This window comes from Bos javanicus, chromosome 6, assembly GCF_032452875.1.
Source record: "Bos javanicus breed banteng chromosome 6, ARS-OSU_banteng_1.0, whole genome shotgun sequence".
NCBI classification, from domain to species: Eukaryota; Metazoa; Chordata; class Mammalia; order Artiodactyla; family Bovidae; genus Bos; species Bos javanicus.
In genome coordinates this window covers 72,359,428-72,376,828 of record NC_083873.1, presented here as the reverse complement: position 1 = coordinate 72,376,828, position 17,401 = coordinate 72,359,428, and the positions used below count along the sequence as shown (strand labels likewise).

Genomic DNA, 17,401 nt, shown 5'->3' with positions numbered 1-17,401 from the left:
GGTTTTTCTTGCTATGTGGGCTTTTTCTCCAATTGCAGCAAGTGGGGGCTACTCTTCACGCAGTACAGGCTTCTCGTTACAGTGGTTTCTCTTATTGCAGCTCGAGGGTTCTAGAGTACTGACTCAGCAATTGTGGCACATGGGCTTAGTTGCCCCAGACCACCTGACCTGCCTCTTGAGAAATCTTTGTGCAGGTCAGGGAGCAACAGTTAGAACTGGACATGGAACAACAGACTGGTTCCAAATAGAAAAAGGAGTACGTCAAGGCTGTATATTGTCACCCTGCTTATTTAACTTCTGTGCAGGGTACATCATGAGAAACGCTGGACTGGAAGAAGCACAAGCTGGAATCAAGATTGCCGGGAGAAATATCAATAACCTCAGGTATGCAGATGACACCACCCTTATGGCAGAAAGTGAAGAAGAACTAAAGAGTTGATGAAAGTGAAAGAGGAGAGTGAAAAAGTTGGCTTAAAGCTCAATATTCAGAAAACGAAGATCATGGCATCTGGTCCCATCACTTCATGGGAAATAGATGGGGAAACAGTGGAAACAGAGTCAGACTTTATTTTTGGGGGCTCCAAAATCACTGCAGATGGTGGCTGCAGCCATGAAATTAAAAGACGCTTACTCCTTGGAAGGAAAGTTATGACCAACCTAGATAGCATATTCAAAAGCAGAGACATTACTTTGCCAACAAAGGTTCGTCTAGTCAAGGCTATGGTTTTTCCTGTGGTCATGTATGGATGTGAGAGTTGGACTGTGAAGAAGGCTGAGCACTGAAGAATTGATGCTTTTGAACTGTGGTGTTGGAGAAGACTCTTGAGAGTCCCTTGGACTGCAAGGAGATCCAACCAGTCCATTCTGAAGGAGATCAGCCCTGGGATTTCTTTGGAAGGAATGATGCTAAAGCTGAAACTCCAGTACTTTGGCCACCTCATGTGAAGAGTTGACTCACTGGAAAAGACTCTGATGCTGGGAGGGATTGGGGGCAGGAGGAGAAGGGGATGACAGAGGATGAGATGGCTGGATGGCATCACTGACTCGATGGACGTGAGTCTGAGTGAACTCCGGGAGTTGGTGATGGACAGGGAGGCCTGGCATGCTGCGATTCATGGGGTCGCAAAGAGTCGGACACGACTGAGCGACTGAACTGAACTGAACTGATGTGGGATCTTCCCAGGTCAGGGATCAAACCTGAATCTTCTGCATTAGCAGGTGGATTCTTGAGCCATCAGGGAATCCTCATTACAACCATTTTAATAGGAACTGGAAACTTTAAAAAGAAAATAGAAAACGACTATAATGTTACAATGAAATATTAGCCATAAAAAAGAATGAAATGATGTCATTTGCAGCAACATTGATAGGTCTAGAAATCATCATACTAAGCGAAGTAAGCTAGACAGAGGAAGACATATACCATGTGATATCACTTCTATGTGTAATCTAAAATATGGTAAGAATGAACTTAGTTACGAAACAGAGGCAGACTCACATAGAAAACAAATTTATGGTTACCAAAGGGGAAAGAGAGTGGAGGAGGGATAAACTAGTAGTTTGGGATTAGCAGATATAAACTATTGGCTTGGCCGAAACATTTAGAGATATTATGGAAAAACCTCATGTGAAGAGTTGACTCATTGGAAAAGACTCTGATGCTGGGAGGGATTGGGGGCAAGAGGAGAAGGGGACGACAGAGGATGAGATGGCTGGATGGCATCACTGACTCGATGGATGTGAGTCTCAGTGAACTCCGGGAGTTGGTGATGGACAGGGAGGCCTGGCGTGCTGCGATTCATGGGGTCGCAAAGCGTCGGACACGACTGAGTGACTGATCTGATCTAATCTGATCTGATGGAAAAACGTGAATGAACATTTTGGCCAACTCAATGCTATACAAAAAATAGATAACAAGGTCCTACTGTATAGCATAGAGAACTATATTCAATATCAAAAAATTATGAAAAAATATGAGAAAGAATATATACACATGTGCATTTACATATATTTGTATATATACATATGTGTATTTATGTATATACACATATGTATATACATACACATATTTTTTCATATATGTACATATGTCTATATACATATATATAGCTGAATTACTTTGCTGTATACTACAAACTAATACAACATTGTAAATCAACTATACTTCAATAAAAAACACAATGTTATATGTCAATAATATCTCAATTTCAAAAACAAATTAAAACCGGCATGTTGCAAAAGCACTATTTCAAGTTTCATACCAAAAAAAAAGAAAGCAAGAAAAAGAAAATGCAGCTACTGCATCCCTTGGATTGGGGACAGCTGAAAAGCATAGTAGACATCAACAAATATTTACTGACTTTCTACTGAGGGGAGATGAACATGTTCCCGTCGTTGATAAGCTGCAATCTGATTTAAGGAACAAAAAATAAACCAGTAAAAGTTAAATCAAAATATAGTTACACGTCAGTTCAAGATAAGAGAAATGATGATACAAAACGGTTAATAGCCCATCAATTTTCCATTTTAGAGTTGCTATGGGAATGGAGCTCAGAGGAAAGGAAGAGCTCTCACTGGGAAACAGTTATAAAGTGGCCCTACTTCATGGTGGTTCACAAGAACTGGCGGGATTTTGAATCACAGCAGTGGTGTTGGAGAAGACTCTTGAGAGTCCCTTGGACTGCAAAGAGATCCAACCAGTCCATCCTAAAGGAAATCAGTCCTGAATATTCATTTGAAGGACTGATGTTGAAGCTGAAACTCCAATACTTGGCCACCTGATGGGAAGAACTGACTCTTGAAAAGACCCTGATGCTGGGAAAGATTGAGGGCAGGAGGAGAAGGGGATGACAGAGCATGAGATTGTTGGATGGTGTCACCGACTCAATGGTCATGAGTTTGGGTAAACTCCGGGAGTTGGTGATGGACAGGGAGGCCTGGCATGCTGCAATCCATGGAGTCACAAAGAGCCGGGCACGACTAAGCGACTGAACTGAACTGAACTCAACTGAGTGGTGGGAGGAACCTATACAGGTGTTGGTACAGCACAGGAGTGGGAGCAGCATTAGGCAAATCCAGGGGACAGGCAATAGCGTCTTTAGAGGGGGTGAAGGAGAGAAGGAGGCATGCAGTTAGCCTTAACACATATTCCACACAAAGCTCTGCAGAAGCACACACTCTTAAGCTTGGGTTGGAAGACCATTTGTCAAAAGACCACTCTCTTTCCCTTGAGTGAAGAAATACTACCTTTCCTCCTAAATTTTTCCTTTATATTTTCTGTAGAAGGATTTCCAAAGTCTATGTTTAAACCCTAAGTACAATGGTAGTCTTAGCTCTTTGTTTTGGTTAATGAGTGTTGGGGGACAAAGCTCTCTAAAACCTGCCGTCGGCTGCCTCCCAGCCTGATGGCCTCAGGGGAATCCACCTTCCTCCTTAGCAGCAGGCTGCCCCAGAGCACAGACAGCTGAAGTTCCCAGGCCTTTGTTCCAGGCCCCAAACCTACCCATCACCATTTCTGCCTCATCCTTTGGGTTAAAACAGGCCACAGAGCCCTGAGAATCAAGAACACTGGTCTACATGGGACGTGAATGCCAGAGGCCTGGCTCCCCTGGGGCTACCAACATGGCAGCCTACCGGGCTCCTCCTGAGGCTTCTATTTCAAGGCTCTTCTGTCAAATCTCTCTTTTACCACGACGTTTTACCTAACATCTAATTGTATGCACCTCTGCTTAGAGGAAAAAGGCAGCCAACCTTCTGTTTTCTGGGAGAACAGAACCTAAACAGGAAGTTAGGTCTGCTGAATCTTAAAAGGGACAGCTGTGTAAAGACTGACCCAGGCCCTGAGGCTGGGTGGGGGCCAAGCCCAGGACAGAGGATCTGGAAAGGGAATCCAGGGTTTGGATTTAAGACGTAAGGGCTGGCCAGCAGCCCGTGTGCTTCCGGTAGGAGCGCCGTGGGGTTCTTGTTCACATCTGCAGGGAAAGGTACCGCGGGCAGAGAACTCCCCCGAATCACCCGCAGCGCGAGGCTGCCCAACTGCCGGAAATCCGAGAGCTCCCCAGGTGAAGTCAGACTCCTGGGAAGACGGAGAAGATTTGAGCCTAGGAGAGCTGTCCTGGATTCCTGGGTCTGTTGATGCCAAATGAATTTTATCTGTGTATCATCCTGCAGTTTCATAGAATTATTGACAATCACTCTCTGCACTGTTTTCCTTTATCTTTCTCCTCTCCCCTCCCCACCCCACCCCACCCCACCCCCAATCTCTTTCCTTTGAGACATCAGGTGCAGAGTTAAGGTGAATAAACACGATCTCAGAACGCCTTCTCATGGGCAGACTGTACAGAGCCCTCCTCTTTTGTAAAATTTGCTTCCCTCCATTCACACCAGCCACTCATCCGACTGCCTGCCCCCTGCAGGCATTCCACTCCTATGTGATGGATATTCTGTTGAATATACATACCTCCTTGTACTAGATGGAGTGTTGTGTGTTTGTGCTTAAAATACATAAGCAAGAAAGGGGACCCAGTTAAGCTTCTTCCCCCTTGTTTATTTATTTATTCATTTGATTGAACTGGGTCTTAGTTCCAGCAAGTGGAATCTTTTTTAGTTGCCGCATGTGGGATCTAGTCCCCTGACGGGAGATCTAACTTGGGCCCCCTGCTCTGGGAGCGCAGAGTTTTAGCTATTGGACCACCTGGGAAGTCCCTGTTTCCCACTTTTGAGCAGCTTTGCAGATATCCTGCTCAACAACTTCTGCTCCCAACTCGTCAGCCAGAACCACTTGCTCCTGAAAACCTGAGAGGCTGGGAAAAGTAATCGACCACCCTTACTGAACTGACCATACTGATGTTTGCAGTAAGACAAATGTTCACCACTGGGGAAGCAGGGGAAATGGCTGTGGGTAGACATCCAGCTGCCTCTGTCACCTGTGGCAGAGATTGCTTGCTCTTTGGGGGCCCTGATGCAGGGACAGAGGCAAGGAAACAGGAAGGCTGGAGAGAGGAAGCTGGCTCAGCTCCATCTCGTCTGCATCTACTTCCTTAGGAACTGTGATAATACAAAGTAACCACAAGGGAGATTCCCTATAAATGTGCTGTCACCCTAGAGGGACTATGGCCACCTCATCTTGGGATAACTGTAAAAACAAGGGAAGTGTAGGAAATGGGTAGGAATAGACACCTTGTGAATATGAACTACAAGTAAGGGGGAAGAGGGTTTCCTTCACATCATTTTCTTCCTTGCCATCACTTGAAAAATATCCCCAGTGTTATTTTTCAATGAAAATGTTTGTCAAGTAAATCCAAATTTAAAGATAACAAATTTTTGATGAATATTTTGTATTCACCACATAAACCCAAGTGAAGAAGGAAACACTTCAAAGTGCTAAACTAAAAAATAAATAACAAGAAAAACTCTCTCCAAGTTCGTCTCAACTGAGCTTCAGTCCCAGTTATTGAACAAGTGATGTACCCCTTGCTGTAGCTTAGAAACAAATGAACAGTCATTGATTGTGACTTCGGTGTTTTGGGGAATATCACTAAATTATGCTGCTAGCTTTCCTGGGTCTCCAGCTTACAGACAGCAAATCTTCTCAGCATTTTTAGCCTTCATTCACATGAGCCAATCTCTCACAAGAAATCTCCACGAATCTACCTGTACCTCTGCCTCTATCTCTGGCTCTGACTCTGTCTTTACCTCTATCTTATTTGTTCTGTCTCTGGAGAACTTTGACTAATACAGTGATCTTTGGGAGCAATTGCTGATGTTTTCATTATTCTGGTTCTAAGATGCTAATCCCAGCAAGGCAAATTTCTCTTGATTTCTTTTTAATACTTTTTTCTGTCTAGACATTAGTGTGGATTTATTCTTACACACCTATTTATTCTTGTACCTGCAATTATCTCTCGAGCATAGAGAAGGGACATTTCACCTCCCCATTTTTTTCTCCCCTCATGAAACCTGCAAGAGAAGTCCCTGGGCGTCTACGTACCCATTACATTTCAAGCTTTAGCACTAAGGTCCTGCTAACGCTATACTGTGCAGAAGGAAATGGCAACCCTAGAATGCTCTGGTATTCTTGCCTGGGAAATCCCATGAACAGAGGAGCCTGGTGGGCCACAGTCCATGGTGTCACAGGAGTCACTTAAAAACTAAACCACCACCAGCCCTATACTGAGATGAACAAGTGATTGCCTTGTTTTCTTGATATAGCGTCAACAAGCATTTCCTTGGCTCTTGGCAAAAACTTTGTTGTTCAGTCGCTAAGTCATGTCTGACTCTTTTCGACCCCCTGGACTGTAGCACACCAGGCTTCCCTGTTCTTTACCATCTCCCAGAATTTGCTCAAACTCGTATCCATTGAGTCGATAATGCCATCCAACCATCTCATCCTCTGTCTTCCCCTTCTCCTGCTGCCCTCAATCTTTCCCAGCATCAGGGTCTTTTCCAGTGAGTTGGCTCTTGGTATCAGGTGGCCAAAGTATTGGAGCTTCAGCTTCAGCATCAGTCCTTCCAATGAATATTCAAGACTGATTTCCTTTAGGGTTGACTGGTTTGATCTTGCTGTCCAAGGGACTCTAAAGAGTCTTCTCCAGCATCAATTTTTTGGTGTTCAGCCTTCTTTATGGTCCAGCTCTCACATCCGTACATGAATACTGGAAAAACCATAGCTTTGACTATACAGGCCTTTGTTGGCAAAGTGGTCTTTAATTAAAAAAATTTTTTTTTCAAATTTAATGTTTATTTTTCAGAAGATAAATCATCCTTTAAAATCCCCCTACTTTGGAAAGCACAAAAAAATTTGGTTAGATGCCACAAAGTAGGTAGGCAATGCCTTAATCGTATGCATGTTGTCAGGCCCGAGAACCTCTTCCATCCTTGTCAAGAGGAGTGCTAACCCTCTCTCCTTTCATAAAACACATGTCTCTGCTTTTTAATACGCTGTGCAGGTTTTTCATAGCTTCTCTTCCAAGGAGCAGGTGTCTTTGAATTACATGGCTGCAGTCATGATCTGCAGGGATTTTGGAGTCCAAGATAATAAAATCTGCCACTGTTTCCACTTTTTCTCCATCTATTTGCCATGAAGTGATGGGACCGGATGCCATGATCCTAGTTAGGCTGAGAAATTGACAGAGCCATTGGCAAGAAGGGGGAAGAGGTGCTAAGTTAAAACACCAAAGTTATAATCAATGACTGTAGCATTGTTTCTAAGCTACAGCAAGGGGTACATCACTTGCTCAATAACTAGGACAGAAGCACAACTGAGGTGAATTTGGAGAGAAATAGATCTTCTTCACCCCATTTGAGAAGACCCAATGAAATAGGAGAACGATGGGCTGCTCTGGCAGTCAATCTTTTTAGGAAATCTTGGGACACACCTTCATAACCTTGCCAGCGCCATTACTAGCTCTTTGCTTTGAAAAGTGGGGGCTACTTCCTGTGGTAATTAGATTTAATTCAGCAGTATCTTCTCATCAGAAAACCCAAGCCTCCAAGTTTCTTTGGAAACCACACCATTCACTCAGTTCCAACAAGTCTGTCTCTTCTCATTGCTGTTGGCAATTGGGTGTCTGTGTCTAATTTCTTCAAACCAACATATATGTGTATGACAGTCTCATAATTACATAGTCCTCTGCATCACAAGGCCAGGAAGCAATTTGGTGAGTTGGCACATGCCCCAGGGTTTACTTCTATTGTTGTCCAATTCAGCTCTCTTCTTACTTAGAAAAGCACCAAATAATCCTAGACAGAAAACTGCTGCCAAGCAGGCCAGGATAATTCCCATAGTGTCAATGACTACTGTGAGGAAGTGGGGGAGGGGAAAACATCTCTATCCTCTTGTCACAGCCTTCTCAGGTCCAGAACTGAATCCTACTCATGCACAAGTACAGTAGGTCCGAGGCAAATCCCACAAAGAATCTGCATCCTAGGCTTCTCTATTTTTTTTTTCTCTATGCATAGAGTCCCTATCCCAATCTCCAGGTACCTGTTACTCTCTTCTCCTATTCACCTCTTAATTGTAGAAGGAAGGATAAAATCTGCCTTGGAGAGTCAGGGAAGCCTTTCACAGAGGAGGGAATGCTTGAACCAGGACACGAAGGGCGTGTGGGCATTGTCAGCTACACATCGGGATGGGGCAGAGAGAAAAGAACATGCAAAGGCATGTTTGAGGAGTTACAAAGAGTTTGGTGCTCTTAGAGCATCAAATACAGCAAGGAAGGATTTATGAAAGTATGAAGTTGGTATAAGACAAGGAGATTTAGATAGAGAAGGACTCTGTTATGTTGTCCTAGATGAAGATCCATTGAAAGTTAGCAGAGAATTAATATCTAGAGCTGCTTTGGAGACACTGTAGTACATGGTGAGAGTGGGCAGGAGCTGGGTCTGAAGTCAGGGAGACCAGTAAAGGAGGATAGTGTTCATCCAAGAGAGAAATGATGAAAATCCAGGGGGAAAAAAGGGTAGAAACTATAGGAACAGACAGGGAATTGTAAAGTAATTAGCCTCCAATTAAAATAAATAAATTTATATTAAAAAACAAAAGAACAGACAGAGAAAGTTAAGTCTGAGAAAGATTTCAAGAGCTGGTGATCAGGACTTGATTGTTTGATGCAGGGTCTGTGGGAGAAGGGCTTCCCAGGTGGCACTCCAGTATTCTTGCCTGGAGAATCCCATGGACAGAGGAGCCCAGGAGGCTACGGTCCATAGGGTCACTTAGCACACACGTGCTGTTGGAAAAAGGGAATCTTGGATGATCCCTAGTTCTCCAGTTTCAGTGTTTGAGTAGATGTGTGACATCCATTGAGACTGGGAGAAATGAAGAGCATTTTCATTACCCCTTCTTCAGGGGAACGCGAGGATCTTAGCGTTGAATATGCTGAACTCCAGGAAACATTCACTAGGTAGTTGGACACATAGGCTTGGAAGTTAGGAGAAGCTGGTATTGGAAATTTAAGCTGAAACCCATCTGCATATGGTTGGCAGTTGAAGACCTGGGAAAGAAAATTTACCCAGGGAGAATGAATAGCATCAAAAAGGAAAAAGGGCCAAGGAAGGACCGATAGCTGCAAGCTGTAGGAGGTACATAGTAGAAGACAAACCTACAAAAGACTGAAAAGTGACTGGAGAGATAGGAAGAGAATTGAGGTGAGTGAGAGGTGACATGGAAACCAGGGAAATGAAGAGGATACATTCCCACCACGGAGGGGTTCACAATCCACCGGATCAGTTAGATCAAAAGGAAAATGCATCTCTGTTACTCATTACAAGGAGGGTTACTCTGGGCCAAAGAGCTGAAAGATCTAGGGAATTCTTTCTTGTTTTTCCACTTTTGCCCAGCTCTTCTCCCAAGGCCTGAATTCTCTTTCTATAAAGTAGGCAACTATGAAATTAGCTTATTATATATAATAATATAATTACATATAATGTAATTAGCAGGGTTGTTTTCTTAGATGAATGAAGTTATGTCTATAGGATTCTTTAAAGTCATAAGGAAACAGAGTATTCTCATTTTTCTTTCTCATTATATTTTCATCATCTGTAAAATTAATAGCTTTCAACATTTGTTACCTTCACTCTGTACTGAAAAACAAAACTAGATCTTAAATTTCTTGACCTCTAGATATGGCCTCTGAGAAACAAGTTTCAAATGACCACTATCATTCAGCCACCCATATCAAATGTGTTCAAATTATTTTTTCATATTAAACCAAACGATAAAATTTTAGCAAATATAATGCTAATGTCTACATTTAAAATCTGAGAAATTCACACTATCATTTGAATAGTTTTGTTTTTTAGCCTTAAGCTTCTAGGAATCATCTATTTTTAGAAAATGTTGCTACATGTTCAAAATGTTCTTCTTGCTTTTAATAAAGTGTTTAGTATTATCATTTACTTGAGTTTATTCAATAATGTGTCAGGTCCATCTAAGAAAATTTGGCCATTGTTCTAACACATGGAGTTTAAAATCAAATGCCTACCTTGTAAGGACAAGCCTGAGAAATATTCAGGAACAAGAGAAAGAGAGATACATGTAAGTAGAGCTTCCCCCAACCCCATTTTCTACCCAAGTTTAATACGATGTAAGTAGGTATTTATAAAGCACTTATTATCATAAGTCACTGGTCATTTATTTCTCTATGTCAGTTTGCGTCATATGCTATTCAGAGATGCACTTAGTTTTCAAGTGCATTGTATTATTTATAAATAGTGATTTTACAATGGCATCATCACCTACATTTGCAACCACTTATCGATAAGAAATTTCTTTTAGGCCTTTCTGTGTAGAGCTATCACTATTATTCTTTATGTTTAGTAAAATTCAGGGCCTCGGTAACTCTCATTAAATGGTACTGAAGTTAGAGGGGAAAAAATCCTGTGAACCTAGAGATGGGCAGGTGGAATTAGCCTCATTTTGAGAGGTTGAAGTGTTTGGTGACAAATTTCACAGAGCAAAAGAAGTAATTTGAAGACACTTTGTGAAACATAAAATGTTCTGTAATTGTTGCAGCAGTGACAGGCAGCTAGAATTAAGGTTTTTTTACCCGGTTTTGAGTGTTTTGAAGGATATCTACCTTATAGTAAGTACTCATTGTGTATATTCTCAGTTGTGTCCTACTCTTTGCAACTCCAGGGACTGTAGCCCACCATGCTCCTCTGTCCATGAAAATTCCCAGGCAAGAATACTGAAGTGAGTTGCCATTTCCTACTCCAGGGTCTCTTACCAATCCGGGGATCAAACCCGCGTTTCTTGTGTCTCCTGCACTGGCAGGCAAATTCTTTACCACTGAGCCACTTGGGAAGCCCAAGTACTTACTGAGCATTTATTAAATGAATGGATGATGGAATGAATAGATACAAATTGTCTTCTTATAGGCCTTGTGAATTGTGGGCCAGGAGGAGAAGGCCATTCTGAAGATGAAGATAATGGATTTGGGAATGATGAGAGGGAGCTAACTGATACAAGACCATGCATGCAGGCTGTTGCTTAGTTGTCTCTGACTGTTTGGGACCCCATGGACTGTAGCCCACCGAGCTCCTCTGTCCATGGGATTTTCCAAGCAAGAGTACTGGAGTGGGTTGCCATTTCCTTCTCCAGGGGATCTTCCCCACCCAGGGATCCAACCCATGTTTCTTGCATCTCCTGCATTGGCAGGCCAATTCTTTACCACTAGTGCCACCTGGGAAACCCTTTGTAAAACACAAGATCACTTGTTAGCAACATATATTATTTTTGGAAAATTGCTGGATATTGCTTTTGGATAATTAGGAATTGGCCATTGGGTTAGTGGAGATAAAATACTATCTTCTTGATCTCTGTTGCAAGGACATACTTTAGATAACATGGTCACACAGTGTAACAATTGCCTCAGTAATTCCCCTAGGCATTGGCCAAAATGGACTTGTCTTATACCAAATGCCATGTAAATTTATATTAGAACAAAATTTTAATTTAAATCTAAATATGCCTCATTCTAGTACATTTACCTGTCATTCCAGTTCTATATGTCTAGCTCAATATTTTCAATATATGCATAGGTATGTGTTTCTTATCTTTCTTTTTCATACTTGCAGAAATTTAATGTAATATAGTGTCCCAGTTGGTGGTAGTGGTAAAGAACCCACCTGCCAGTGCGTGTTTGATCCCTGGATTGGGAAGATCCCCTGGATGAGGAAATGGCAACCCACTCCAGTATTCTTGCCTGGAAAATCCCATGGACAGAGGAGCCTGGCAGCCCATGGGGTCACAAAAAGTTGTACACGACTGAAGCAACTTAACACACACACACACATACACGCTCTTTCATAAGCGGGTTGTTTAATTGAACTGACTCACTATAATGGAGAAAGGCCATGACCTTTGGAGTTAAGCATGGAAAGAGGAAAGAGAACCTGGACCATAATTACAGGTTTACACTGAGACTGCTAAGGGGATAGAAGGTGATGTTATTTTGAGCTCAAACCTTAACTATATAAACTGGTCCTAACATTTGAAATAAACACAATTTTACAACTTTTTTGTCCTGTGAATTTATTTTTTCCTTTTTTTAAGTTATAGCTCTTTTTTTTAAAAAATGTTCATTTATATATTTAGCTGTGCTGGGTCTTAGTTGTAGCTTGAGAACTCAGTTGCGTCATGGGGGATCTAGTTCCCTGGCATGATTCTTTTAAACTAAATTCCCCATGCAACAATATGACAGCCAAGAGAGATTTGACACCATCTACTTGTTTCTACCTTACAGCTCCGTGAATTGGTCATATCTGATGAAAGTTGTAGCAAGAGTCCTGAAACTGAACTGAAATCAATAGCAGACCATCTTGGATTTCTTTTGGTGAGCTCATCTAGCCCCAGTCATGCTCTGGTCACAGGAGAAAACTCCCCTGTTTCCATTTGCTATCATCATCCTTTTTTGTGCTCTAGTAGTGCTGCATGTAGAAAAATGGGTGAGCTTTGTTTGTGGGCTTGTGCTGACCTCTGAACTCTGCCAGTTCATTTCATTCCATCAGTCTAACTGTTTCCTTCCTGATCTTTAGCACTGTTTGCTTTGTGTTCTGGTTTCATACAGGCAATTGCTTCATTAAGTTTGAAATATTCATGATGAAATATTTGATCACAACTATTATCTCTTTCATAGTGACATACAAGGTGTATTCTTTGCCTCCTGTCTGGTTTCCTGCTCTTTTCTACCTTTTTTTTTTTCTCTTATAGTATTTTTGAATAGGTTTCTGTGCTAGGTTTTTTTTTTTTTTAATGTTATTCATCCTTGCAGAATATGAATTTTTCCTTGATGAGCTATTTGCAGAAGGTTTGTGAAGGAGAAGGGTCAGGCTAGCTGGAATTTTTCTTGATTTGGGGTTTTAAGTAGTTTGTTTAGCTTTTGCTTCTCCTACGCAAAGATGAGCAGCTGTGAAGTTTTAATGACTCAAAGACTCTTCTCTGCTGCCACAGAGACAGAGCTTCTCGAAAATGTGGCTAGTCTCTGTTCTTTGGAAAGCTCATTTTGATACCAAATAGGGTGCAGGGAAATTCTTGGTACCATCAGACACGTTTGCCCCAAAATTGCAAACAAGAGGGTTAGGTTTTACTCCTTGATTTAGAGAAGGGCATCCAGCTCCTTCTGAGATACACAGCCACTCTGTCCCCTAACTATAGGTCTTTTTCTCTTCTTGTTCCCGCATGTCCCCTTGGTCTTCAGTGGTTTTGGCAGCCCTTTCAACTAACTGGGGACCTGAGGTTTTATGTATCTTCTACTTTCTAAGAAAAAGAATTTTTAAATTAAATTTATTTATTTATTTTTAAATGAAACAAAGATGAATTTTTAATGATAAAAGGTACAATTCACAAAGAAGATAGACATCATAAGCCATTAGACACCAAACAACAAAGAAACAAAGATACATAAAGCAAAAATCAGAAGAAACAGGGAAAAGAAAAAATATAATCATAGTGAGACATATTAACATTTCTAAGAAAAGGAATTTTGTGTCTTTGTTTCTCTATCTCAGTTGCTTTTAGCTGATTTCAATGAAGAGAAGAAGAGAGATGCTACCTCTACACCACTACATATAGTTCAAACCAGAACTTGAAATTTATGGGCTTTTGAGTCAGATAGACCTACATTTGAATCTTGACTTCACTACTTGCCATGTGACAAGCTGTTTAACCTTCTTGCTCCTCAGTTTTCTCATCTCTACATCAGGGCTTCCAGAGCCATCTCTGAAATGACTATTGAGAGAGTTGAAAGAAATGATGCCTGTAAAGCTCTCAGGACAAAGTTAGGTGCTCAACAAAGAGTAGCTGTGACTACCAATTAGTGTCATGACTGCAAACTGGAGTTCAGCAAACTCTATGTAGCGGCTAGCCCACTGTTATTTGGGGAAAATATTCTCCTAATTTAATAGATGGAAGAGATAAGAGTTTCCAGAAATGTGTTCTACTAGAAACTATTTAGTTGCTAGGTATGACTCAGAAATCAAGGGAGAGGGTGGATTTCATGGACAAATATGCCTAAGAAACATCATGTACCGCAATCACCCCTTTCAAGATTCATAAGGCACATACCTCTGTGATGATGTTGCCGTGGGTCCCGTGGGGAATGTAATATACATTCTCATGAGGCAAATTTATAGGAAAGAGCCTCTCCCACACATGCAGGTAAATGTTTCAAGTGAAGATGACCGAAGTGACAACCCTCCTCCCACAGAGAGAAACTGCAGAACCTTAACCATTAAGTCTGAGAGTCCTGGGATAACAAAGGGACCTACTCTTCAGAAGTACTCTCATTTCTTTGCTGTTCTGGCGTAGCACTCACAGCATGCTGGGCACATACACTCACTCATTGAATCTTCAACTGTTTGAAGAGGTTATTTGTTTCCTTTTACAGATGAGGAAAGAACTCTTTCCCAAAGAATAAGGAAAGTGTACCCTCCAAGAAAATGAGAACCTGGGTGAGGAGAATTGTTGAATATGTCCTTTTTCTAGTATGTGTGCACATTTTATTTGTTTAATTTAATGTATTCATTTGTAAAGAAACCAGTGTGTATATGGCTCACACTTGTGAATTACTGAAAGCCAATCCTATAAGAAGAACATAGGTCTTACTGACTTAGGAATCTAGAGCCCCAGGTCCCCACCCCTTAATGCTTCTTTTAAAATTAATTAATTTATTTATTTTGGCTGTGCTGGGTCTTTGTTGCTGTGGTGTACAGGCCCCTCATTGCAGTGACTTCTCTTGTGGCATACGGGCTCTAAGTGCATGGTCTTCAGTAGTTGGGCTATGTAGTTGCAGCTCCTGGGCTCTAGAGCACAGATTCGGCATTGTGGTCAAGGGGCTTAGTTGCTCCAAGGCATGTGGGATCTTCCCACACCAAGGATCAAACCCATGTCTTCTGCACTGGCAGGCAGATTCTTTACCACTAAGCCATCAGGGAAGCCCTGCCCTTGACGTTTTGCAACAAGGATGAAGAGCATCATATTTAAGTGTGTGTGTGTGTGTGTGTGTGTGTGTGTGTGTGTGTGTGTTTGGGTAGGGCATCACAGTGCTCTTGAAACCATCACCCTTGAAAGGGAAGAAGAGGAAGCAGGGCTGGACAAAGGGAGAAGCTGAGTTATGCTGCAGACCCAACAAAGGGCTTTAACCAACCCCACAGGTAGGTTCAGTCCGAAACGGTTCTGCAGAGGTGCCCCAAGTCTGAGTCAGGGGATGGGATTTTATGCCCCTTTGTTGATCAGTTATTGTATGTGGCCTACTTCTGGAAAGAGATTGGATTAGTGAGGCAATTTTTATCCTGAAAGACAGTCCTCAAAGAGGGCTGGCAGCTGAGAACTGTCTTTTGGTCACATTTCCAGCACCAGGGGCAAGTCCTTCATTCCAGAAGGAGACTCAGGGGGTGCATTGCAGCACCCACACAAGGAGCATTTTGAGACAGGGATTTTTTAAATATATATTTATTTATTTGGTTGTGTTGGGTCTTAGTTATGGCAAGGGAGATGTTAACAGTACTATTTGTGTGTATACATGTTGCACTAAATAGAAGTAGTGAAACTAAACATCCTTGTTCCTGATCGTAGAGGGAAAGCTTTCCTCATTAAATGTGATGTTGGGCTTCCCTGGTAGTCCAGTTGTTAAGAATCTGCCTTGCCATGCATGGGACATGGGTTCAGTCCCTGGTCTGGGAGGATCCCATATACTGCAGAACAATTGAGTCCGTGCACCACAGGTGCTGAGCCCAAGCGCTAGAGCCCCAAAGCCTCAACAAGAGACGCCACGACAAGGTGAAGCCCATGCATTGCAACTAGAGAAAGGCTGCTTGCAACAAGGAAGACCCAGTGCAGCCAGAAATAATTAAAAGTAAATAAATCAATATGATGTTAGCTGTGAACTTTTTGTAAATGTTCTTGAGTTATATAGCTTTTGACTGAAAGAACACTCTAACTAAATTGATGAAACCATAACGGATGTCACTGCGTCACTGTAGCATAAGTCATGAGTAAGGATGGGCTCCAGTCCAGGGTGGATGACATCCTCAAGAATTCAGGCTCTTTCCACTCCTTCAGTCCATTGCCCTTAGTTTCATCCTAAGGTTGATTTTCCTTAGAGTGCTAAGTTACCTGCCCAAGTCATCAGGGCTACAATGCTTCCTTGTTGAGGCATACCTGGAGAGAGAAGTGGTACAAAAGACGTTTGGGGATGTCCTGGGAGCCATTAGGTATGAAGCATCAAGTTAAACATGCAGGAGGGCACAGATGGTACCTCAGTGAGCACAGAATAGTCCCCTGATCCTTTGGTATCACTTGTCATCTTCACAGCTGTGTAGATACAGAGCATCTTGTCTGGGACTTGGAACGTCGACTTTGGAACATGGCAGAAAGCGTACTAGCGGCACAGTTGCTGGAGCTGTATTTACTGTTGCTGACTAAGGGCTTTCCCCTGTCACCGGCAGGTGACTGGACATCATTCTTGGGAATCGGGTTAAGCTTCTCATTCTTGAATAAGTATTTTAAATTCAAGGATGTAGAGATGATGCTAATGGGGATTCTCTGTTCTTTAATCTTCCAACAGCTCACTGATTCACAGGTACACTTGACTATGCACAGGATCTAAAACCAGGAGATGCCAGGTAGGGCTGCTTTATTCTCTAAGGGGAAAGGCCACTTCCAGAGCTGAGGGTCCTGAGGCCTGGACTGTGTCCCACCTCTGCTGGGTGATAGACACCTATGACTTGCATCAGTCGGTGTCCTGCCACTGACAGAGGCCATACCAACAAAGGTCAGTGGAGGAAGGGGGTTTAATATAAGACTGTTTAAAAAGGTGTGGGTAGGGTGAAGAAAACCAACAAGGGATGCTGCTACCTTTCAGGGCTAGCTCACCCCCATCCCAGGTCTAAAGAGATAGGGGGAGGGAGTAGTTACAAAACTCAGAGAGAAAACTGAGAAGAGGGACTGCACAGTGTCCTTCAGTAGAGAAATGCAGCCCATCTGAAGCCCAGCAAGAAGAGAGCCAGGGGACTAAACACCTGAACTTTTCTCTTCTTCCTCCTCTATCTTGTGCTGCTGCCTTCCATTCTCCGAACCCAACTCGAAGACAGAGCACCAGGGATACCTGTGGATAAAGTTCATAAAGACTACCGAACTAAAGCACAGAGTGGGACAGAAAGTGCGTCTGGTAGAAAAGAATGGAAAATGCCCAGCACACCACCCTTCCATTCATCATTGCACAATAGGTCTCTGCCCAGGGAGAGGACTTTCTACCCACTGGGCAAAAGGAAACAAAGAAAAAAGTAAATACCAGTAGTACTTTCTTGAGAATGTCAGCCCAGGCTCCCACATATGGTCAAAGTGGATTTAAAACCTATTTTATTTTCTGCTTCTGCACCCACCTGGGTCTCTGCACTGCTCATC

At 42.4% G+C, this 17,401-nt stretch overlaps 1 non-coding gene across 1 annotated transcript; it reads right to left on the bottom strand.

The window, feature by feature from the left end:
* Nucleotides 1–6,791: 6,791 nt before the first annotated feature.
* LOC133250145 (U6atac minor spliceosomal RNA) lies at nt 6,792–6,918 on the bottom strand. Its single transcript, XR_009737255.1, has one exon. It is a non-coding gene; the product is annotated as a U6atac minor spliceosomal RNA (small nuclear RNA).
* Between the last annotated feature and the right edge of the window lie 10,483 nt (nt 6,919–17,401).